This window comes from Amblyomma mixtum, chromosome 7 (genome assembly GCF_055824585.1).
Source record: "Amblyomma mixtum isolate Tamu chromosome 7, ASM5582458v1, whole genome shotgun sequence".
NCBI lineage: Eukaryota > Metazoa > Arthropoda > Arachnida > Ixodida > Ixodidae > Amblyomma > Amblyomma mixtum.
In genome coordinates this window covers 25,251,523-25,276,185 of record NC_143018.1, presented here as the reverse complement: position 1 = coordinate 25,276,185, position 24,663 = coordinate 25,251,523, and the positions used below count along the sequence as shown (strand labels likewise).

Here is a 24,663-nt window from a genome sequence, read left to right as displayed (position 1 = left end):
GAATTTTTGAAATATGGCCGGGGCTGCAGCTACGCCAAAAGGCAGTCGCTTGACTTTGTACAAGCCTTTCAGTGTGTTAATTGCCAATAATTCAGCAGTTGACTCGCTCACCTTCAGCTGCTGATACGCCTGGGTGAGGTCCAATGTGCTGAAGACTCTTGCGCCACGTAGTACACTGAATACTTCTTCAGGTGTCGGTAGCGGGTAAGAGGACGCTTTAGTCGCAAGATTGACGGTGCTCCGGTAGTCTCCGCAGAGGCGTATGGTTCCGTTCTTCTTGCGAACTACGACACGTGGTGTGGCCCATTCTGAATGCTGCGTCGGCTCGATGACACCTTGCTGCTCCAGTTTGTCCAACTCTTTTTCAACTGAATCTCGGAGAGCAAACGGCACCGGCCTGGCCTTCAGAAATTTGGGTTGCGCGTTGTCCAACAACTCCAGTGTGACCGGGGGCCCTTCGTTTCCTGGAATCTCTTCCGAGAATACTCTTTCGTATTTCTCTTGCAGTTGCTCAACCATGTTCTGGCTCGGCGTCTGGTGTATGCCGCATATCATCACGCCTAGTGGAGAAAACCAGTTTCTCCCTAGAAGGCTTGATCCTGTGCCCTTCACAACAAGCAGAGGTAGCGTATGGGTCTGGCCGTTGTAGTTAACCTGCACGTTGGCAGAGCCCAATAGTGGCAGATTCTGTCCTGACCACGTTCGCAGGTGCGTGTCGTCTTGTTGCAGGGCGGGTGCGTCAGATGGCCATGAAGTTCGGAACGTGTCCTCACTGATCAGAGTACAGGCTGCGCCGGAGTCCACCTCGAACTTAATCAGCTGGTGATGTACGCTTACTTCTGTAAAAATCTTCGGTCGCGTGCCGAGATTCATGGTGTTCAGGTCGTACAACACAGATGGTGTTGCTGATGTTGTTCCATGGAGATCAGATAGCGGCGTATTCTCTGAGGCGTTGACGCTGTGATTAGGCTGGGAAGGTGACTTTATCTTGGCAAGTCTCCGTTTCGTGATGCATGCTCTTTCGATATGCCCTCGCTTGTGGCAAAAATTACACGTGGCTGACTGGAATCGACATCCCTGGGGGTTGTGTTGGTCGTCACACCGCCAGCAGCGTTGTGCTTTTTTGACCTATTTTACAACAACAGAAGGCTTGCGCACCTGGTTGCTTGTCTGGTGTACCGGCTCGGTGTTCCGGCGAATCCCTCTCTGCTGGTGACCGGCGCTCTCCGCTCGAACGGCGATGTCGTAAGCTTTGCTGAATGTGAGGTCCTTCTCAGCGAACAGGCGCTGCTGCAGTGACTCGTCACTCAGTCCGCACACAAATCTGTCGCGTAACATCACGTCCAAGGGAAGCATGGTGGTGTTAGCAGAAGAAGCTGCGTCTCCCTCCTGCCCGGTAGCTGTTGTCGACAGCGTTCCAAAATTGCAGTCGGCAGCGAGCTTCTTGAGCGCGGCTACGTAGGCGCTCACAGTTTCTCCTCCCAGTTGATCTCGTCGTTGGAAGCGAGCCCGGCTGTAGACCTCGGATGGCCTTGGGTCGTAGTGCTTTTGCAGCGCTCTTACGATGTCGTCGTAAGACACTGCCGCTGGTGTGCTTGGCTGAATAAGGGCGCAGACAGTATCGTAGGTCTGCTCCCCGCACAGCGTCAGCAGGTTGGCCCTCTTCAAGGCTGGGTCTGTGATGTTGTTAGCTTCAAAGTAGAACTGAAGGCGTCCAACCCACGATGACCACGATGAGCCGTTGAACTCTGGTATCTGATTGGGAAACCCTCGCGTAGCCATGGCTTGTCAATAGCGTTGCGTAGCGCGGGTCGAATCCACTTTCTCGTCGCCACTGTCGTGTCCGGTCGCTGTGTTGAATGCAGCGAAAGACGCACACGGTACTTTAAGACTTCGTTTATTTAAAGCCGATGAGGGTGCGACCAGCGTCGACCGAGGCAGGAGCCGAACTGGCCGCCCGAAGAAAGGAGGGAGCGGAGAAGCGTCCACGGGAGGGAGTGGCTTCCCAAAACAGGAGGAGGATGCGGGGGCGCACCATGGGGGGGCATCTGGCGACAGCGTGCGACGAGGGGCAAGTGGTCGTTAGGAGGAGGATGCGAGTGGTCGTTAGGAGGAGGATGCGGGGGCGCACACACACAAAAGCAATAAGGGGACACAACAGCTAGGAAACGTATCCATGCTGCGACGAAATGGAGGTCCCAGTACAGTCACTGACTGCGGAGCCTCCTTCTGTATAAATCTGTGCACCTTATATTTTCTTTTCTTATGGCAATAAACTGATTATGATTCTAAAACGAGAACAGAACACAAAAAGTACGCTACAGGGGAATGTGGTTGCGCCCTGTGTGGTCACGTGCCGACGTGCATCAGGTAGGCCTGCGAATGTGTACTCGTGGTTATGCAGATACTTGCGACTGATCACTCAAGGACGTGGACACAGCGTGCACGGTGACATAAACTGAGCACACCCTTCCCACAGTGGCGATGCACTAAACAACGAGACGGACCACGCTGCGAATACTTTACTTCCTACGCGTCTTTCCGCGTCGTCCTCAGTGACCCTAAGCGTTCGGGTCGACAACGTGTCTCCGTATTGCGCAGCCAAGCAAGAATTGCGTCACATTAAGTCACCTTTAAAAGGGCCTCAAGTGTGCCGGCGCTGACGTTCTTTTGAAAACAAAAAAGCGCTCTACTGAAAACAAAAAGCAACAAAAGAGACCAGCGACTGCCCCACTTCACACGGTTCCAACGCGTCTCGCCACAGAAAATCCCCTGCGGAGAAACTCGCGACCGTAACGGAGGAGTGATCCATAAAGTAGTTCAGTTCTTTTCCAGCGAGGGAATGCAGCCATATTGACAGGTATAGCGCGCCGTGACGGCGAGGGGGGTTGTCTCCTTCCTACAGGGACGACAGTGCGAGAGACAACGACAAATTACGTTAGTATTCTTCCAGCGACACATGCTGCGCAGGCAGAGCCCCAAGCGGTCTCTTATCACCGAAGAAGCGCTTCTTCCTCCCCACAGCGAGAACCAGCGCGCGCCTCGCCTTCAGATCACTGCGGGTATCGCATTGTTGCAACCGCCGCTGCCTCTGCTACCGCTCTTCCAGAGAGGCCAGCCGAGGCCCTTCTTGGACGCGTGCCCAGAGCAAGTGGAGCGTTTCCTACACGAGTCCCCCGGTGCTCGACTCGCCCCAAGCTTCCCCTTCCGAGGCCTGCCGCCTGGTCTGGATGGGCGTGCGTTTTTCTTTTTCTCTTTTTTTTTTTTTCCCCAGCAGCGACTAAGCATATGCTGCTCTGCGGCGCGTGCCCGTTCAGAGTAGGGCCCGACAGAAACATTTAGTCGATATGTGTCTCCCCGGCGCGCGAGCTTGAATAAGGAATGCTCGCGCGTGGGCTCCTTCCTATGTACGGCGCTTCCAGAAAACGTGGAATGCTGAGAACGCTAATGGCACCGCCCCAAGACATGCATGCTTTCTGCGGTGCATCCACGACTCCCGGTGCAGACGACGGGCGAAAGCGCTTAAGGAATGCTGAGCGAGAAGATGGGTTTTCCGCGTGGGGCTATTGTTTCTGTCGGTATGGTGACGGTGGCTAAGATGACACGAGCGAAATAGGAACCACAAAAAGCCTATTATCGCCTATGCCATCAACTACTGACGTGCTCTCGGAAGTCTACAGTCCGCTTAGCTTCAGTCGCTTCGCGCGTGTTCATGGCGTGCAATCGGACCGGCGGTTTAGTCACTTTGCCGCTCAAGGCCAAATGTTACGGCCAGTTGGCAAGCGGCAAATGTGTCTTCAAACCCTGTATATCCGCACAGAAGCGGCTATGAGAGAACAGCCCGCTAGCAAAGATTGAGAATATCTTATTCGTGTTTACAGTTCAATCACTCTATATATCGCTGTCCGCTTATTGAATGCAACTAAAAACAAGTGCGCAAGTACAGACAACTCAATTCTGAGCTTGCCCTAACTCCACAACACGGGACACTGAGTACAACGCAGATAGGAACACACGCACACCACGTGGGCAGCTACGCGAAAAGCGAAGGCCCTCATCATAAGCTTCTCTCCGTATCGTGCTTTGTCTCTTCCCTGCTCTGTCAAGGTTACGCGAATCTGCTCATCTCAGAATTATGCCCCAAATGAAACCGATTAAAGCCGCTCGAACAGTCGACAGACCTGAAGCCAGAATTATGCCCCGAAGCGACCGACTGAAACACTGGCAGAGTGCATTCCACGATGCTGACCACAGTTTGAAAGCTGCGAATTTCAAAACAAGGAAAACACGAGCGCGGCATTCTCTTCGAGCGTTTTTTCCCCGCGCGCGTTGTGTGTGTAGTACGTGCTGTTTGCAGTAAGGGACAGGCAACAGCGGTTTAGCTTTCCTGGTGCCGGCATGCCCCTCACGTAAGCAACGCCGGCGCAGCGCAGTTTCATGTCAGGGTCGTCGCCTGTCCTGCGCAGGAGACCCCCTCTCCCCCTCCCCAGAGTGGAGAGAGAGAGAGAGAAAGAGGGGAAAGAGTAATGCGGACGAACGGCTCAATTCGCGGGTGATTAAGGCCGGCCGTAACAGGAGGCAGTGTGCGGAAACGCAGACCGTGTTGTACAAGGTCCGTGGATGCGGGTGGGTAAAGGAATAACGACACCTAGCGGGCGAAAAAAAAAAAAAATGTTTATTTTATCGCGCCTTTTGTTTTATTTTCCTCTTTGAGAGGAAAGAAAAAAAGAAGTCGGAATAGGTGTACCTGCTTCTTACGGTGAAGGTGCCTACGCGGCACAATGGCGAAGTTAGAATAGAGAGAACAAGATGAAAAAAAAAAAAACAAGTCCAGCTTTCTTGGGTCGCTTTTAACTGTTAGGTAACTGTGGATTATTTAAAATACTGTTATGGATATAGTGAATGGAATAGTCTAAGCTTCCGATGCCTAGCAAGACTTGGCTTTTAAAGCAATTGTCCTGAGCTTTCATCGATTAGTTAAAGGTGCACTGAAGAGGAATCTGAACTCGTATTTTTGCCGCGGGAACTCAATCTGCACGTTCCTAGCATTCTTAGAAACTTCGATTTATTGCCCTGTGTGGCTGATTTTCCTAATTAAATCGAATTAACGCCGGCTCCCGCCTTTTCTTTTTAATTCTCCCTCGTACGGTGGGCGGAGTCAACCAACGCGTGGAGTGCCTTTCAGCCAGTCCCGCGGCGGCTTGCCGCTCTGCGATCGGCGGAGTAATACGTAGTAGTCCGTAGAAGCAAATAGACCGCGCGTATTTTTATTTCTGCGGGCTTATTTTGCGGCTATATTATCTGCGAATGAAACTATTTATTCACGGAAACCTAAAAAACAAAATAAAGCGAAAGCAAAGCCTCCACGGAGCTGGCTGCAAGGCACTCCACGCGTTGGTCGACTCCGCCCACCGTACGAGGGAGAATTAAAAAAAAAAAAGGCGGGAGCCGGACGTTAATTCGATTTAATTAGGAAAATCAGCTACACAGGGCAATAAAACGAAGTTTCTAAGAATGCTCGGAACGTGTCGATCGAGTTCCCGCGGCAAAAAGACAAGTTCAGATTCCTCTTCAGTGCACCTTTAAGAATGCCGTAGAAAACGAATGCGGTGCATTATTTCGTCAATAAATAACAAAATATTGCAAGCGTCCCGAGAACTTATCTGCGCATATATATACTGTGCGTTACGGTGCAATCTTGCAATAGGCGAAAAAAAAAAATAAAATTTCGTTCATAAACAACTTCCCGTTGAAAAAAAAAAAAAGTGCTCATGTCTAGAATTTCTGGGTACGCGCAATGATAGATGAAGAAATAAGCATGTCCACGAGGTTAATTTGCTCTGCGGGAAAATTTTCTTCGACACCCGTTAAGCGTTCTCCGCAAAGTCATTTAAACGACAACAGGAAGCGAATACAAAATCTCAGCAGGAAGTTTACAGGGTGCATGCTAGAGAATGTCAATGAATTGTCAATAGTATGTATAGTACGCCCATAAAACATAACAGCTCACTGCTGCGCACTTTACGGCATTGTTCTGTTTCGTTTCTTTTTTTTTTTTTTTGCACGAGGTGTCGTAACGTGTAGCACATTATACAGAAGAAATCTATGCGCATGCGTAGGTAAGTTTATACACAAATTACCCTATATCTTAAGGCGTTAAGTCCGTTATAAAGTAAATGAATTGAGACGTTCGCAAACGCTGCAATGAAGACCCACAGATAAGAAAGACCTCTCGGTGCTACGCCTGCCCCTACGCAGTCCTGGCCTCTTTCCGAGCGAGGCACCCCGCTACGCGACCACCGAAGTTGTCAGAACTTGCGTGCGTAGCGCGTACAGTGAATACGTACTGCGCTGTCAGAGCGACGACGGTGGGTGGCAGGGAAGGGGGGGGGGGGGGGGGGGGGGTAGCGTCCGCGGTGTTTTCGTGAATGGTTGCGTGAGCCAGCCGGCGTACACGCGGTACGAGTGCACACAAGCGTTCCTAATAGGTTGAAGGATTGTGGAAGAGAGGGACGGGGGGGGGGGGGGGGGGGGAGTTACTGCGGTAGTGGAGGTCCAGGTGACGAGGTGGGGGGGGGGGGGGGGGGGTAGTAACAGCTGTGGGTGAGGAGGTGTGCACAGCGGGAGTTTTTTAGTTGCGCTGCCGGGGTTCTTTCGTTTCCCTTCCCCCACTTACCCTCTCCTGCTGCCGTTACGGCTCCCCCGTAGGCTCGTTAGCGGCGTGACGAGCGTCAGCGGTCCGTCAAGGCAGTCGCGCTGGGGGGAGACCACCGGCACGCGTAGTCGTCGAACGCATCGAGGACGCATCTCTTCCGTTCGAGCAGCGGCGAACCAGTGGAGCGTTGAGCGCGTTGCGCTGTCGCTGCTTTTGCGAACCGATTGCGGGTCTTCTACGTTCTCCCCTCGCTTGCGCACTACGGAAGCCCCTCAGTGCGCGGCAGTTTTTGCGTTGATGTCTGCATAGCGGTGCTAATCGAGCTGTGCGCGTGAGTTCTACGTGCGCGGTGACAGTTTGCCGAGCGGGAAGCCACGCCCGCAAAGGCGCAGTATAGATTTCTGCGCCGATAGTCGCTGCCGTCAGAGTCCCATTAAAGCGACGCGAGACCCGTGAAATGACAGCTACGTGTCGCCCATGCATACGGCTCCCGAAAGCTCACTCGGTGAGGCAACGGGCGCACGGCGGGTGATATTTATTTATTTGCACAAACCTTACAGGCCTCCGGAGAGGCATTGTGTAAGGGGGGTCATAATACAGAAGTTTGTGTAAAATAGGTTAGAAATAAAAAGCCTAGTAAAAGTGCAGCAAAACAGACAAAAACAGATAAAATGTTTATCAGATAACATATCGCAGTTCACAAAAATTGGTAAAGGTACAAAAATGGAACAAAAATGGGTGAAATGCACAAAGGGTTACACAAAAGCAAAATAAAACATTTCAAGTATACATGAGGGTAGCTGCGCATGAACAGAACCGATGAGGCAAAAGCCTCAAGCAGCTGAAAAACAAAAGCTATATGAATCATGAGTCATGATATTGTACAGAGCGTGCCAGTCTATTCCATACCACTGCGTCTCCTTCGCTCCTTTCCTGCTGTTTCCCTGGTTGCGCCTGAAAAACTGCTGCTGACCTCGGTGACCAAGACCAGAACAGAAACGAAACGATCCAGAGCCTGGTATATAACGATCTGCAACCCATTCCATGCCGCTTCCGAATTCCCCGCCCTTCACCCCCGTCTAAAGTGACGTCACGCCAAACCCCGCGTTCGCTATTCGTTATTGGCTAAAGCCTAGGGCGCCGCCGCGTCAGCCAATGGCGAAAGGCGCGAAATTCAAAAGTGTCATCGATGCGACTTACTGACCCAGGCTACACACCTCGCGAAGAAGGGATCAGATTTGAACGCGACTCTAATTTCGTACAACGCGAACAATTTGTGCGGCTCTATACAGCACTGCTTAGACGCCGATTGTTTCCGGATACATCGATACGCCGCTATAGCAGTAGACGAATAAGCCATCAACAAACGTCAACAAAGCCGCAAGGTCCGGACCACCGCGAGCGCGCAAAGACACTGCACGTCCGGAATAGCACGTGAGTGCGTGCACATGATGCGTGCTTCGCAGCGTATACACAAAGGCAGCATCACGATAGCGGAGGGGAAATGGAGGAGGAGGAAAAAAGGAGGGAGGGACGTCCGGTGTAAGCTTATACGCGCTTCGTCCAAGCGACCGTGGGCGCACCAAAACAAAAACAGAACGCGCGATCGACGGACACGCACCGACCGCCGCTCCTTCTCCAGGATCCGACGACCGAACCCAGCACGCATGTCAGGGCTGCACCGGCGTGCTCGAGCGCCCGTGTCACGCAACGTATATATACGGCCGACTGCAGCTGTATCTTACCGGTATACAGCTCACCAATGGGGCAGGAACGTGGAGGCTAACGAAGAGGTTCCAGCTTAGGTTAAGGACAACGCAGCGAGCTATGGAAAGAAAAATGATAGGTGTAACGTTAAGAGATCGGAAGCGGTCGGAGTGGGTGAGAGAACAAACGCGGGTTAATGACATCCTAGTCGAAATCAAGAGCAAGAAATGGGTTTGGGCAGGGCATATGTAATGCAGGCAAGATAACCGCTGGTCCTTAAGGGTAACGGAGTCGATTCCAAGAGAAGGCAAGCGTGGTAGGGGGCGACGGAAAGTTCGGTGGGCGGATGAGATCAAGAAGTTTGCGGGGACACGGTGGCCGCAGCTGGCAAAGGACAGGGTTAATGGAGAGACATGGGAGAGGCCTTCGCCCTGCAGTGGGCGTAGTCAGGCTGATGATGATGATGGTGCAGGCATCCGTCCACGCAAGGTATACATCGCTTTCAGTACGGGAAAAAGAAAAAAAATAATGTGCCCCCCGTAAAAAAAATATACTCAGCAAGGCGTGACTGGCTGAGAAGCGGTCGACTGGGGTACAGCCTTCGACACGTGACGCGGGTCGATACGACCTCCGTGCGTCAAAACACTCGCGCATGGCCGAGCCGCGGGCTGGCAGTATATGCGATGACAGTCGAAGAATGAAACGCTAAAGCTACACCGTTGCGCAACTTGTATCACTCTCTCCATGATAGGCATCATTCCGAGAGTCTATCGACAGTCACGTGACGAGGAATGTGTACACGCAGGGGCGAATTAGACAACGCGAAACACAGGACTCCTAGGCATACCACCTCAAACTTTACATATATATTAACGGGCATTCGGTCGCATCTTACCAGCTTGGCACGGCTGGTTTTGAAGACGTCGTCGGGGAGCCGCAGGGTCCCATCGGAGGCGACGCGACTCCAACAGACGCTCGCCGGAAGTCGCGCAGACAGTATCTCAGGAGCGTACTGCCCTGCTCTAAAGCAAAGACAGGGGCGGCGTTACGTAATGCACTACATACCATCACTGCATAGTCGCGAGCCGCAATGCAGGTCTATACAGTGAGCACACGCTGGAGGTGCCTTGTATACGGACTGCGCAAGAAGCACTATGTACCCCGGCTCGTGCCGTCGCGCCACGCTCTCAGCGCGCTATGGCGTCGAGACCTCACGCGAAGTGCGCCGGAGACGACTTCGCACATGTGCGCTTTAAATGTGGACTCGCGACACGTGTTTTGAGAGGACCTCCCCGGCGGAGCCCACAGCGCCCGGCTGTCGCAGCGCAGTCGGCTGCGTTTTCTGTTATGTGTGTTCTTTTTTTTTTTGTTCGTTTTTAACTGCGCACTCGATTTCCGAACTATATCCGCGCACGGAGTTGGTCTCGGAAACACGCTGGAGGCCGTAAGGCGAGACGATGTAATATACCTCCCAGTGTGTGTGTGTAACGCTCGTTGTACGAGTCTACATCGCACATGTTGCCTACCAAACTATACGCCCCAAGGACATGACATATCGCATATGGAGGGCAAGAAATAAGTCTGCACGAACTTGACACGGTCAAGAGGCAAAGAAAAGAACGCGACACCTCTAGTCCGCGTCAAATACGCGCCGTATTATTCTTTTTTTTTTGGAGGGGAGTCACGTCACCAGAGCAGATAGTTCCCATTGCCAGGAGGGGACTACGTCACCAGAGCAGATAATTCTCACTGCCAGAAGGGGAGAAGGGGACTGTCCTCACCAGAGAGGATAATTCCCACTGGCTAGAGGGGTGTCACGTCACCAGAGCAGATAATCCCCATTGCCAGGAGGGGAGTGATGTCACTACAGCGGATAATTCGCACTGGCTGAACGGAAGCGTCATCACCACAGAGGATAATCCCCATTGGCTGGAAGGGAGTGACGTCACTGCCCACAGAGGCATTAACAGCTTATGATGCTATCGCATTGCAACAGGAAGGCAAAGAAAGGGCGCACGAGAATCCCGATTAGAAAGAAGAATGGACATTGCCGAAAGATAGAGGCTGAATATAACGAACGAAAGAACGACTATGAAAGAAAGAGCAGAAGCAAAAGGCCGTTCTTTTTTTCCTCTCTCTCTCTTTTTCTTCCGTTGTCTACCTCTCCGCCACTCACTGCGGCAAGCGTCGCACATACGGGACACGGCGAAGGGCGGAAGAACAATCGATCACCGTCGTTCCCGTTATCTTCTCCGCTTGGACGACAACCACGCGGCCACCGCGGTTGCCGTCGCTTGCGCGACGTCGTCGACGGCACCCTGCTTCGTCTTCTCCCTTTTCGTCGGTAACGTATGCGTCGTGCGACCGCCGAGATGGATCCACTAGATGCGAGGACCACAGGGGCCAAAGCACACAAAGTAAGGAAGACAATCTACACAACGCGTTGTATTCTTTGGTGTGTTATCTATACGGGACCTATAAAGGGAAAAGGACTGTACACGCTTCATCATAGAAGGGCCGCACTTCAGCGCGCGTATGTATAATAGAACACGGAGCTCTCCTCGTTTCGGCTCCTGCTTCGAAATACCCGGGCCACAGCACACGGTGTCCCAACCAGCGAGGGAAAGCAAACAGTGCATTGCAGCATTTATTCTTTTCGTTTCGTTTCGCTGAGTTCAAATCGGAGCTGCGCACAGTCCAAGTGCGAACAGCTCAGTGAGCGTAGACCGACTACTTAGGCCTGCCTGATTTGATTGATTTTCATTAGAACTATATACGAAAAACCGTGCCCGACACCGATATGTGCCACTTCTCACTCACTTCTTAACTCACTCACTCACTCACTCACTCACTCACTCACTCACTCACTCACTCACTCACTCACTCACTCACTCACTCACTCACTCACTCCGTAACTCATTCACTCAGTCACCCGAAATCAATCTGCAGCCCTCCTAGAATACACTGCATAACACAGTTTCTTGCAGTGAGGGTGAAGCATAATACGGCCGCAAACATACAGTGAGATACAGTAGACGATGTGCCCCATGCATAACCGTCAGTGCCGGTTTGGCGTATAAGTAACGATCCCATTAGCCATCACTCACTTAGCACTTCGGACGGACCTCGTCAGATATCCAAGCTAGCTCATCTAATAGTAAGCGACCGGACGCGGGGCATTCAAACGGGCACAGTCGGCGGCAGCAGCTTTGGCTCGGCTACGCGCCGGCGACAACGCGACGCGGCGGCGCGAGTCTCTAAACGTTCATGTATATACATGGCCTCCGAGATCACCCGCGATGCGATGGTGATCTCGGACGCCATGGTATACATGAAGGGGTGCTGCATTCCCGGCGGTGCCCCGTGCCGCCCATCGCGCGTGCACGGGTCGGCGCGGCTGCGTACACGGCCTTCGGCGCGTTCGCTCACTGCCGGAAAAGCGCGCGAAAGCGGCTGCGGCACGGAAGCACTGACTGCAGCCGGCAGCAGCGGCGCGGCTTCCCCTTCCCCGACGCACGCGCGGTTATGTGTGCGCATTAATGCGCTCGCGCGGCGGTCGCCTTAATAGGCGGCGACGGCGACCCATCGATCGGTTGATCGATCCACTGATCCGCTTCTACTGTGGTGCACGCGCGCAAACTGCGTCTCACCGTGGCCGAAAGAAAACAACAACAAGGAAGCTGCATCGTGAGTTTGACGCATACCGCCGAAAGCAACAACAGGCGCAGGGGCGCATTTAAGGGTCAATTTTGGAGGGTGCGTCTGGGAGGTGCGGTTCCATCTGAGCCATGTATTTCTGCCATTTTTCTTGGCCGAAAAATGGAGTTCGGCACGGTTTTCCTATGTAAAATTTCTCGCTCGGGAAAAGCGACCCCCCCCCCCCTTAAAACCTTCCCTGAAAGAGTGTTTGTAAATGACCGAACATTGATGTGCTCAGGTACGGTCTGTTGCAAAAGTTTACAGTCCGAACAGGGCGATGGACAGGAAACTAGTTCGCAAGGGGAATCGTCATTGATTCGTTATATCCATTATTTTGTTATAAACCGTTTCGTTATAACGAGGCTCGACTGCATTGCGCTCCCATATACCTCCGCGCGCGGCCGCCTGCGGACTTTAATCTCCACCGAAGCGCAGTCGCGCAGCTATACAACCCGCAACGCGTGTACTCTGCAGTGCCGACGTCTCGGCTAAAATGCACAGGAAACCGCGTCGCAGTCGGTTTCAGCAGCAACGGCCTATTTCAAGGCCCTCAAGAAACGCTACCGTAAATAAGCGACAGCCGGAAAACCATTACCGCCTTCCAGCGAGTGGTCGTAAAACCGTGGCACGAATTCGCTGTGCACGAACCGAAGGCGACGACAAACGCTAAGCAGCGCGCTAACTATGCAGCAGTGTCGTTAAGTGCGCAACACGTGAAGAAGATGGCGCTGTCTCCGCTCGAAAGCAGGGAGAAGAAAAGGGCACCTCCCTTTATTGTTTGTAAATGTCAAAGGCGGGTGACAGTTAGAACCCGTAACACGACTTACGGGCTTTTTATTGGCTGTTTTTTTTTCTCTCTCTCTCCCCTTTAATACGGAGTCCACACGGAGCGACGCATGCAGCAGCCGGCGTGCTGGCATTTCGCGTCTTGACAACAATTCTTTGCTTTCTATTTACTTTGTTTTGCTACCCCGGCTAACGCGGGGCGCATGCCTCTGTTTATTAGTGCGACAGTTGCCGGCAAACGCCGAAAAGCCGCGGCCTGACAGGCGTGCCGGCATTCCAGCAGCAATGCTCTGCGCATGCAACAGCTGGCACGGCGGAGGAATCGTTAGACTCGGTCGTCGTCAGGGATAGCGCACACACTCGAGCATGTAGGAAGCGAGAACGCTGCCAAAAGCCGCTGCGTAACCAAACCGCGGAGCCCGTGCCTGGTCACTGCCGGGCTATGCACGCTATTTTCGCCGTTATATAACGGCCAACTTTCCGCTCTCGCCTGTGCTATTTTGACATTTGTCAGCATAGACTGTCGTCTGCTATGAGATTCGCTTCGATACACACTAAACCCAAATACGCCCAGTGGGAGTAAAAAGAGAGTAGAAAAGCAGTAAGCTGACTGGCGCACTCCCTTTATAAAATGCAGCGCGCTAGAATACAGCTTACGCCACTTTAACTCATTTCTGTTTGGAGAGTGTAAGGTGGCCACCTAGTGCAGTGCTCGTTGCAAACCATATCGAAGGGCCCCTGTCTGGCACCGGATGTAACTTGGATGACAAAGATGGTCACTACTATGATGATGATGATGATGATAATTTCGACATTCGCACGGGCAGTGCATCAAAGGCTGAAGGACTCGCTAGGGACTCCACCCTCTCAGGTTCTTTTCCAACTCCGGTTCACAAGTGAACCTCATCAGTGACTTCGGACTCACTCTCAGATGCCGCCGCGATGGCTCAGTGGCTATGGTGCTCGGCTGCTGTCCCGAAAGACGCGGGTTCGATCCCGGCCGCGGCGGCTGGAATTTCTTTGGAGGAGAAATTCTAGAGGCCCGTGTACTGTGCGATGTCAGTGCACGTTAAAGAACCCCAGGTGGTCGAAATTTCCGGAGCCCTCCACTACGGCGTCTCTCATAGCCTGAGTCGCTTTGGGACGTTAAACCCCATAAACCAACCAACCATCACTCTCAGATGCGAGGGAGCCGTCCGCGGGAGTCGTCCAGCTCAGATCGAGTTACTCGACTTCCCAGCTGCACAGGGGATTTCTGGCTTCAAGGTCTCCCTTTCCTTTTTTTTTTTCGCAGAATACAGTGTTATACAGGGTGATAGTGCACAATAAATGCCAATGCATGTAATGTCGACGATGCCCTCTTCGCCGGAAATGAACAGGCAACGGGGTTTGTTTCCTAGCCGTGTAGCAAAGAACAACCATTACTGCCCTCATCTTTTGAGACCTTTTGGTCTTTAAGGGTGCCGTAAACATTCTGCTATATAGGTGAGAAGCAAACCCCCATACCCTGGTTACTTTTCGCAAAGACGGTACAGGCATTCGCTCTCAACGAACGTGACCTAGAAGATCATGAAGACATGTCGTAATGTTTTTGTCATAACACAATGACCTGTAATGCCCCCTGTGCAGCTCGTTGTACTATGATGCCATAACTTTCCGCCTTAAACCTTTCTCTTTCATCCCCTTCCTTCCTTCCTTCCTTCCTTCCTTCCTTCCTTCCTTCCTTCCTTCCTTCCTTCTCCAGTGTGGAGGAGTACGTGTCCCCTCCGGTCGACCTCTTACAACCCTTCCCGGCATTAACGCTTTCTCCTCACTCTCTTTCTCGTTCTCTCTCCCCTCCTCTTCCGCCTCTCACGCCTGCCCCTCGCTGAGGAACACCGGGTCCCGCTCGGGCCGCGGTCACGCAGCGTCCGACGCATTTATAGAGCGCGCAGGTCGCGGCGTCCTCATCCCAAAGTGGTGCCCCAACCTCCACCACCAGCGAATTCGCGGCCCCTCCACGCTACGCCCGGATGCCTAAGTCGGTCCGTGAGGCATGCATGCACGGACAGCGCCTACATAGGAAGGGGAAGGGGGGGGGGGGGGGGAGACGCCACACACCTGGGAAGAGGAGGAGGGGGAGAATGACGGAGAAGCGCCTCTCACGGACTCCAGTGATGCATACGGAGAGAGCAAAGCAACGAGAACAGCAACGACCGACGTAAATTCGCGCTGCGCACCGCACTACACCACCACCGCGACACGGGCGCAGGATAAGAGGACTCGAGCTCTCAAGCATCGGAGAGGAGAGCGATGGTTGCAGGGAAGACCGGAGGAGAGCGCGGCGCGCGTCCCTTCTCTGAGAGAAACTCTTTTGTGCGCCCTCGACCAGAAAGGGCGGAGAGAGTGAAGGGAAAACAGCGACGCACGGAGGAGACCGAGTGCGTCCGGAAATAAAACGGAACCAGCCCTAAATTTAGCGGCGGTGATGGTGGTAGTCCCCGGGGAAGGCGGGCAGGCAGGAGCATGCTCTTCTAGTGCGAGTCAGCGCGCGCCAGGCAAAGAAGAACAGAAGGGGTGAGGGAAAGCTGCATGCCCGTATGCACGGAGAGAGGGAGAGAGAGAGGTGAGTCGTGTGTGTCTCCTCCTCTCCGCTGACATCTCTCGCCTGCGCAGTTTCGGAATGCGTGTGCTCCCTTTACCCTTTCTCGACGACTCCTTTCTATTATAGCGTCGCCCGCCGGGGGTTTCCGCCGCGGGCTCGCTTGGGACTATTCATGTTCTTCCCTTCCTCAATCCTTCTATCTCTCACTATTCTTCCCTCTCGCTCTCTCTCTTTAGTTTATTTGCCCGCTTTGTCTTTAGGTCTCCCTCCCTTCCTTCCTCAGCGTTTTTGCGCACGGAAGTTCAGGTGGCGCCAATCCGAGGCAGCGCTTGAATGTAACAAAGTGACTTGTGGAACACATACGTCCGCTTTATGCGGAACATACAGTCGCGTTTATGCAGTACAAACGTCCAGGTTATATGATTATATGAAAATAAGTGAACCTTATGTAAAACACACGACCAATACACGTTGAACGTGCTTCCGCTTTAAGTGGAGCATAAGTGCGCATTATGTGGAACATACGTCCGCTTTAAGTGGAGCATAAGTGCGCATTATGTGGAACATACGTCCGCCTTATGCGGAACATCCCGTTCATGTGGAATGCTGGGCAATTATAGCACGCCAGATGCCATCCCACGCTTAGTGTCCACAACCTCGTGAACGCATGTTTTCTGGCGGTTCTGTACCAATAATATGGAACCGAAGGAGAACGGACAGCATGACTACGTTGACCATGGCTCGCATTTTAACGCAAATGCATAGCGCAGAATCACGACCGCCAACTGGTATACAGCCATCAGATCGCGCGCTACCTGCACCGTCCTTTCAGTCATCGCCCTCATGCGTTACGCTGTCTGTCACCGATAAACCGGACGCCCCTAACCACAGAGGAATGGATTACTGTTCCAGATTGTGGCAAAACTCCAGCCAAGGGGGTGAGTACACGGACCAACGGCCGGGGATTGGCCCACCCTGCCGCGACGTCACGGTTAAATGTGGGCGGGCGTCGAATGACGCAAGCAAGGAGAGACAGACAGACCCTGGCTGCACCGAGAGCGACGCGCCGCGCGTAATAAACAAATGCTCGCGCCAGCGGGAACAACAGCGGGGTCGCTATAATAAGCGGCCTCACAGCGAGGAACCGCACCTGTGCCAATTCCATCGCCGCAGGAATGAACAGCATCCCCCCCCCCCCCTCATCCACTTCCAGCAGCAGCGTCGTCCCCGTGGTCGGGCATGTCTAAACAGAGCAGCGGCGCGAGCCGCGCGGCTGAGTCTTCTCCTCCGCATGTCCCCGGCCGGCTCCAGTCTTTGTATTTTGCGCGACGCGCCAGCGGGCCCGGCTCAGTCAGACGCAACGGAACGCGACAGGAGGAAGGTCAGCGGGTTACCAGAAGCGGCGCAGAGGCCCTGCTATACGGACGCGACACTGACCTTCAGACTCACTCTGCATTTGGCTGCGCGTTCGACGAGCAAGCAACCGTGTGCAGCTGGCCTGGGAATGCCGTCACTGCGTGCGAGAGCGCGTGGCAACCTGAATACTGCGTGGCAGAGCGCATTTTCAGCTCCAGTCTGTGGTACTGAGATTTCATTGCTGCTCAAGTGGACCAACCTAAGCACTAAGCCTGAAGAGCTTGAACCTGAGCAGCACTAAGGAGCACAGGGCAGAAAAAGAGAAGCAAAAAGTGTCAGCAAGGATCCAAGGAAGGATGGGGAGTATCTCTCTAAAGGGAAATATACAAACTGCTCATTGTAAGCATGCAGTGCTGTGAACAAATCTATGGTTTCCTAGGGTAACAGACTGGATTCATAAGGAGAGTAAATGCGGCTAGGCGTGACAGAGAGTCATATGGGACGGATGGTATTGCGAAGTCAGCGGGTGGTGGTGGTGAAAAATATTTATCACCCATTAAATATTTACAGATAGGTGATTGGGGTAGGGCCCTATTGACCCCTTCCCCTCACAATACTATAAGTCAGCGAGGATGAGGTGACCCGGCTCGTGCAGGCCAGGGCCAACCGCAGACTTATGGAAGAGGCCTTTGCCCTGCAATGGACAGTGTTAGGCTGATTATGATGATGATGACTGACACGTGTTTTTTTTAAAGACAGCCAGCTCGGTGAAGGAATGAACAGGAACAAGCTCAGGCAATGACGCCGAGAAGTGAAATATGGACGAAATCGTGACTTTGCGCGAATGAGGTCGCGAAACGGAGTGCCAATGATGACGAAGATGGGCGCAGGTGTAAAGGCCTTTACTTCGAGATTCCGCGGAAATGAGGTTCTGACCAGCCACGCCTGCCTGCTACGCATACAGGGAATCAGAAGAATACGGAAGCAGCTTCCGCTAAACGTAAAGCTTCAGCCAAAGCTCTTTGACAGGAGAGTCTAGAACCTTGTTGACGGTCCTTCTTCCTCACTCTCCTTTCAGAAAACATTTTTTTCTCTTTCCTGTAAGGACTTCAAGCTTCCTGTCGTCACCCGCCACAAAGTATATACGGCGTCCACGTCAGCGCGTGACTTCACCTCCATTTTCTAGCTATACTCGAACGAACCGCGCCCGCTGAACACTTCAGCTAGCCAAAGCGTTTCTAAGACGTTTGTCACGGGCGCAGCCGCGGGTCTGTTGCTGCCTCTTCTTCTACGAGCGCGGTTCCTCTCGGACGCTGCCACCGAGTTGCTCCCAGGCAAAAGAGGGAGTCGGTGAGTCTCTGCGCTTCGCTCGCGCTTGCCGACGCTATATTTGAAGCAAGCTGCTGCCTCGGAGGTGAGAAAAAAAAAAAGAAAGAGAAAGGGTGCGAGGAGTCGGTGCGCGGGTAGGACCGGAGTTGGAAGACCGCGCCGACGGTGACGGCGGTGGTGTTGGTGTTCGCCGAGCGTCCTCTTCGGGGTTCGCCGGAAGACGGGGAGGAGAGGAGAGAGTCACACCGAGAAAGGGGAGGGGGATGGGCAAGTCACGGTTTTCTCCTCTTCCGAGTCGCCTAAAGGCCGCGTCCTCATCCCTCCTCCTCCTTCCATCGCCGGCGCTGAGTCAGACGCGGTGAACGTCGCTTGGATGCTTATATAGAACACAAGAGGTCTCGCCCTCTCCCTGGCGTGCGACTGTCATGAGCGAGTTTTTTTTTATTATTATTTCTCGGGAATCGGCGAGGTTCGCCAACAGGCCCCGCGCAGGACAAGAATGCAATCTATTGTGTGTGCGTGTTCGTGGGCAATGACAATAGCATTGTTCCTTAGACTGCTCTGCAAAAACAACTGCCAACTTCACTATGCTGTAAGACATCGCATATGTAATAAGGGGAGGTAGCTGAAAAAAAAAAAAGGCAAATAGCCAGCGGTGGGTGGTCAACACACGTGCATCCATAGGGTGCCTCTATTTATATTGTTTAGTTTAGTTTATAGGGGTTTAACGTCCAAAAGCGACTCAGGCTATGAGGGGCGCCGTAGTGAAGGGCTCCGGAAATTTCGGCCACTTGGGGTTCTTTAACGCACAGTAAACGGGCCTCTAGAATTTCACCTCCATCGAAACTCAACCGCTGCGGCCGGGATCGAACCCGCGTCTTTCGGGTCAGTAGTCGAGATAAAATCGCAAATACGACGAAACTCAATAGTCAGAAAGCGCAACTAAACACCGGTCGGTACCGAAGCCGCGTGTGTGCGCTGCTCTACTTAGTAGAATATCACGTGTAGGGTGAAAACAGGAAAGAAAAGGCAATTAGCTGACAGTTAATTGGTAGCGAACTCGCGACCTTCTCGAGCAACGTGTGGGGCTCAAACTAATGCAGCCTGCCTAGTGGGCGAAAGCGTTTAAACTGGTCGCCGTCCATTATTTCTCGAGCCCTCTTTTTTTTATTGCTTTATTCTGTAGCGCATATTTTTTTATGATCGTTCACGCGGGGTAGATTTCAACAGCTATTCGCACAAGCGCGCATAACAGTATGCCTGAAGTAGAAGCGTCGGCTACCACCTCGACAAGCTTTTAGCAAAACACTGTTACACTCGTCAGGCACGAGCACACAACCCTCAATTTCTCGCGTTTTTTTTTATATCTAATTTTCACTTCCTATCCGCTGAGCACGCGCACTACAACACGGCTGCGACTGTCCGAGATCGCGCGCGTTTTCTTCCGCGCGCTTTTATTCTATTTTTTTTCCCGCGCACTTCTCAGCAGCTGAGAAGGATCTCTGCATACACTTCATGACAACGCACACTTCATTTCGCACACATACATGGCGAGACGCCGGAAGCGAGGGAGTGTGTGTGTGGCCCCGTTGACAACCCGCGAACCGCTCTCCCGCGCGACTTCTCGACTCCCTCCGTCGGCGTGCCGGGTGGTCGGGTTAGAATTTCACTTTTCGAGAGGAGAGACACCTGCTTAGCGGCTGGCAGCGGCCGTGTTCAATGCGCCTGAACACGCGACTGTCCCGCTTATATCATCTAACACACGTCACAATGAATGTTCCGTGTGTCTTGTAAAAAAAAGTGCAAAAAAGTGAGAAATGATGTAGGGTTATTATAGCTGGAGAAGAGGCAGCTGTGACGCGCAAGGAAGACATCAAGTTCTTGACTGATTTCGAAGTGTGCTCACAGCCTATCGTGCTTTGGTCGTATATGCACTCGCGGCCAGCTCCACGCTGCCGTTGATTTGCGATATGTGGGTGCTACCCACCCGAAATGTTCTGTTGACTCCCACTGAAGTTTATTCATAAAGTGCCTGCTGAAGTGCGCTCACTTTCCTAAAATGGACAGCGCGAATTCAACGAGACAACATACTAATCCAGAAACTAATCTTTGTGGAACCAGTCTTGAGGATAAAGAGAAAATTAACGGACAGTATGGTGACATTAACTCTGCCATTAGCGGATATCATTCGGTATCGGCAAGAGCCCCAGCACTCGGTACGTGTCGTTGCAGAAAGTGTAGAAACTATTTTCTAGTCTATTAACGTCCAGCTTATACACTAGAAGTGGATAAACATCTATTTCCTGTGATAGCATCACAGGAACTAGACGTACTCTCCTTTATAAGCCTCCGCGAAGTTCGACTCGGAGAAATTCAAGGCGTTGTTCAGACATACATGTATATCATAGACAACCGGTTGCCCTACAACAGCTGATCACCACAGTATGCAGGGTTATATATCCTACACGAGGCATAGCCTCTGAGTCTATAACACGCGAGACAATGGGTTGAGAGTTAACCTGTACGACATAATCTCATAAACAATAGCCAAGGTGTGTAGACGAGTGAAATGCTGACTGTGTGTAGGAAACTAATGCAAACCGACGACGTTGGCTTACGTTGCTAAACAGAGGATTCTACAACGTCAACAATCTTTTTGCACAATCACGACCGAAAGGTACCAAATGAGTTCTTTGGCCCACATCAAAAAGTTTTCTTAAAGTAACATGACGCTCACCCCAGCGAAACCTCAGTGCGCAAGTAATACTTCAACCCGATTAAAAAAGAACTCCCTGAATAAAAATTAAGATTGCAAAACAAAGCACCGCCCGCCTTCTTCTTCCTTTTTTTTTTCTTGTAAGCTGTTTCCCGGTTTCTACGTGCTTAGAAGCACCAACCATCTTGCTTTAAGCTAGACAGCATGCGTCCGGTATAAAATTCTGCGCTTTCCTGAAAGATCTGGCGGTCAGCGTTGCAAGCAAATGAAAAAGCGAGTGCATTCGAATTCACTGCAGCGGCGCACGTATACGTATATGCAAGTCTCGAGTCGAAACGAGCTTCCGAAAAAAATATTCCGCACCCTTCACCCGAATCCCCGCATCCGGAGAGCTACTCGTACGTGTTGCACATACGCGCTGGACGACACGGGCGCCGGAAAGGGAGAAGTATAGCAAACTTGAGCTGCATAGACAAGGGTATACCGAAAACGCTGCCCCGGCAACCTTGGCTCGCGTGGCTTCGTTTTGTTTTTAGCGTTTTTTGTTTCTTTTCTGTTCCAGCGCTCTATTTAGGGTTGACGCTAAGCATTCCGTAGCGCCGTCTGCTAAGCAGGATTTCAAGCTATACCTTGTGTCCGGTACGGTATTTCGGAAACCAGAATATTCGCAGTGGCCTTATATAACACCATACGCGAACGAAAAATGAAATTATTAAATTCTCGGTTTTCATTTCTCCTTTTTTTGCGAGTGGACAATTGTACTGGAGAAGAATTCACTTTGACAGTGTGGCTCGGCCAAATCAGCCCGCGTGACTTAATTGGCTTCGACATTTAAAAGGGCGTTCGGCACTCGTACGCTCTAGCGGCTGAATAAAAAGCGAAGTGAAATAAAGTCTTGGCAGTGAACGTACGCACGTCAAGCTATACGTGAAACGTGAACGGAAAAGACCAGCACAGGTTGGCTGTAACATATACGCGCGCGCACTGAACAACCTTGAAGTGAATATACTTGCCTCCCCACAGCGTAAGCGCGCTGTAAGCCTTTCCTTGCACGAGGAGGACAGACATCTATTTCACTTCATACCGTCCCTGCTTGCGAAACCTTTAACGCCACACCTACACTGTCTGTCAGAACCGAACCAGACCAGACTAGAACATAGATTAACCCAAGCAAAAGCCTCCGAGCATGCAGTCCTCAGAAATGGCCAAAAAGCAACCTTTCAGCCCGGCTTGTTATGCTGACACTGCATTTAAGGCTGACTATGAGATGTGCTCGGGACCCACAATGGCATGGCTAGCACGTGCTACAAGCAGGGGTCCACAAAAGACCCAAGCTAGGCGGTTCCCTCTCGACAGAACATAAGGGAAACGCTTAGTTCTGTATAAGTTATGATAGCGCAGAATAAGAAGCTTCCCCGCAAGACGCAGCGGCATGCAAACCGAACAGCCCTTACAAGGGCGGCTTAACAAGGAAGTGGCGAAATGCTGCTGTATACAGGCTCGCCCACACTACGATATCATTACGCCCTTGCCTGCACGGCGCGTGCGGTAGTAAGCCCACCACAAATGCCGAGCGCATAATGGCCTCGTCAACAACAGCGAACGGTCGCGCACGCTCTGGAACGTGCCAAGTGCGCCCAATTCGCCGAGAACTGAGGGCCCGATGCTACTCTCAACTTCCGAGGGCTGTCACGCGCGGACATGGTATACGAGGTACCAAACACTGCTCGGTGCCACAAAATCACCTGGCCAGGAAGTGCTGCAAGACAAGCCTTCAGAAAGAAAGAAAGAAAGAAAGAAAGAAAGAAAGAAAGAAAGAAAGAAAGAAAGAAAGAAAGAAAGAAAGAAAGAAAGAAAGAAAGAAAGAAAGAAAGAAAGAAAGAAAGAAAGAAAGAAAGAAAGAAAGAAAGAAAGAAAACTGCGCTCCGAAAGCCGTCGCGGCGTCGTTCGACAGCGGAAAACACGTGGCGCATGGACAGCCCCGGCGGCTGTCAGTCGGCAGGCAAGCCGCCACGCCGGCAGCTCACGCTAGCTAGACGCCAACAACCGCGCCTAAGCTCCCGCCCGAGGAGGAAGTGTACACGAGGCAAGGGCGCGCCACCGAAGACGACGACGAAAACGCAAATGCCCGCGGACGACCGCCCCAGCGACCGACTGGGCTTCCCTTTCGTCCAGGGCCGCGCCATTTTCCTGCCCAGAGCGGCAGAAGAGGCCAGCATGCAGGACAAACGATGGCACTCTCGTGCATCGGGCGAGGGTCGGTGGTGGTGGTACTTGGCAGTCTGCAAGCTCTTCCTCTGATGCTTAGCCGCGAAGGAGGGAATGAGAGAAGGGGGAAAGAAGAAGATGCGCCCGACGTCATTGCCGAGAGAGGAGGGAAGCGGCCTCTTTCGTAACGCGCCGCCCGGGAGCCCTGCCAAGGTGGCGGCGGCGGCGAGGCCTTGGCGTCGACCTGGGACAGACCTGCGGCGCAGAGGCGTGCCCGGGGGGGAAACAACAGCCGCTCGGCAGGCGAGGAAGCCCATGCATGTCCGCGCGGAGAGGGGCGCGCGTCCCTGTTTGCACAAGCCGCGGCGATGACATGTATACGCATGCCCGGCCGCCGCGTGCTCCGGCGCTGTCAGGGGAATGCCAGAGATGCAGGCGTGTTCCAGAAGCAGGAACAGTGGACCCGGGGCTGCTGCGTACTGAGGGGGAGGGGGCAAAGGATCCAGAAGCCGCAAGACGTAGTACGCGATGTATCCTGCCCCACATCTTTAGGTGAAAACAAGGGGGGCATGATTGCCGCCCTGTTGGATGCTGCAGCGGAGATGTTTGTAGAATGGCTGTCACTCAAGGTCGCGCACATGGGTGTCGCTTGTAAACAGTGGAAATGTCAAAGTATGTCAAATGCATGCCGAACAGTGACCTTACGGAAGTGACCAGGAGGCAGGCGAAGAGGCCAGAGTTAAAGAAATATGCACCTCAACGGATACGTATACACAGCCAGCCAATGCCCTTCTATGGACCCTCGTACTGGCATGGGCGTTTCGCGTGAGCGCGGCTTGCAGGTCACAGTTCGATATGAATCGTTCGTGTATGGCGGTTAGATAGTGCGATATGATGTCACCAGACTGTTGACCCGGTCGAATCACCTGACTACATGCGGGACACGGAACCAGACTTGTTGCTTCTGTAACGTGACAACAGAGCGTAGTAGAACCTTACGGGCGCTACTGCTCTTAAGTCCCCACGGAAGGGAAGTTCCCAAGCGAGGTTGCAAGTCGCATACTCCAACGATTTCTCTTGTCTTGTTTGCAGATGAGGCCCAACGAAGAGAGGCTTCCCGTGCCAAGGCACTTCGAACATTTGTTTCCTGGTTGCAGTCGGTTCCGGGGTGCCTTTAAGGCCCCGGTGCTAATCTAAGACGAGGCTAGTCTCGTACGCTATCTTTACAATAGCGGGTTAGATACTAGCGCTAAAGGACATGGACCAAAAAAAAAAAAAAGAACTGTCAGGACATACGCCGTCTAATCACCAATTGTAATTCGCTTTCTGATAACAAACCAGCCGAGCTTCCTGCTTTAAATTCTGACATTACAGACCCTGCTTTCTAAGGGGGGGAAAAGCAGCAAACTTAGCGCATATAGAACGTGCAGACACGCAGGACGGACGCGACGCTGCTCCCACAATGCGCAGCGCGTACAAGGCGTCAAAACAACGCCTGAACCAGTCCGTCAAAACAACGTTCCACCGTCGGACGCACCTTATTTACAACCCGTACACAATGCCGAACATACTCGCGACGGGACCTTGGGTGGTTCGATTCGCAGACCGTACGTATACGCACTC

At 52.6% G+C, this 24,663-nt stretch overlaps 1 protein-coding gene across 2 annotated transcripts in view; it reads right to left on the bottom strand.

The window, feature by feature from the left end:
- The window catches only part of LOC149335362 (uncharacterized), a 150,485-nt gene that overhangs the window by 69,155 nt on the left and 56,667 nt on the right, over nt 1-24,663 (bottom strand). The window contains exon 1 of one of the 2 annotated variants that reach the window (XM_089552047.1): nt 9,258-9,507. The exons of the other annotated variant lie outside the window; for it this stretch is intronic. The gene's annotated coding sequence lies outside the window, so the exon portion shown is untranslated. Of the gene's footprint in view, nt 1-9,257; nt 9,508-24,663 lie in introns of those variants that run through there. 2 annotated transcript variants of the gene reach the window in all.